Raw genomic sequence first — 1098 nt, forward strand, 5'->3', positions numbered from 1 at the left:
ATAAGAGTAGTAGTGTTATCTCTAAAAAGTATAAGAATATAAAGAACCATTTCCCCAAGTTTGAAATCGACTGATTAAAAAAACCCTTAGTGTGAAATAAAACCCAGTGCTGAGCGATTTATTTTTGGCCAAACTTGTCTGTCGTCTCTACCGCCACTAGGGTAGCTATCATGCTTTAACAAAACAACAGCACATACGTCTGAATCGACACATTTCAGATCATTTATAGACGGGCTTTGACCCTGACTGAGAGGGATACAACGTCCCAGCAAAACGACCGAGATACTGGATAAAAACTTTGATCTCACGGAAATCGAACGCATGTTCTCGTCATGTGATAGCGAAGTGCTTAACCACATCATGACAGACGCTGGTAAGTGTGCTTTTGTGTCTATGTTTAACAACTTCACTCCCAGGCCTCAGAATGGGGTTATGGAGCATTTCATAAATCACAGATTATTAGACACTGAAAACATCATTGAAGGCTACTTTTTACATTGAAGTAAGACGTTTGGTCACCTCTCGAACAGTGAGCTGATCTCGCGGAGACCTTTGTGTTTATAAAACACTGTCCTTCCCCTTTACACTCTCAAACTCTTTAAATGTATTTCTCTCAAGCACTCGTACTTGATGGATAAGACGAGGAAAATCTAATTGCCTGCCTCCAGAGACCCCCCCCCCCCAAAAAAAAAAAAAAAATAAAATAAAATAAATAAATAAGCAGAAATAAGACCAGGAAGTGAAAAGATTACCAGATGCATACATATTTTTGCATACGAGTAGATTGTCTTCTATCAGTTAGTGCCTATGACTGTGTTGCAGAGTTTAGTTTATTGGCATTAAGCTCCCAGGAGTTTGCATATTAAATGCAAGCAAAAAACCCCCATTCGTATAGATATATCACTAGAGTCATAACCTGGTACAGAGGTATAACTTATACCTGTTGGATAATAACTTTATATTGGAGGCCGGAAAAAAAATCCTTACACCACAGACGTTCTATGTACTGGTGAAATAGTACATTTACTTACCCATGTGCGTGCGTGCACGTACGAACACACACACACACACACACACACACACACACACACACACACA

Source organism: Aplysia californica, unplaced genomic scaffold (genome assembly GCF_000002075.1).
Source record: "Aplysia californica isolate F4 #8 unplaced genomic scaffold, AplCal3.0 scaffold00054, whole genome shotgun sequence".
In the NCBI taxonomy this organism is placed as follows: Eukaryota; Metazoa; Mollusca; class Gastropoda; order Aplysiida; family Aplysiidae; genus Aplysia; species Aplysia californica.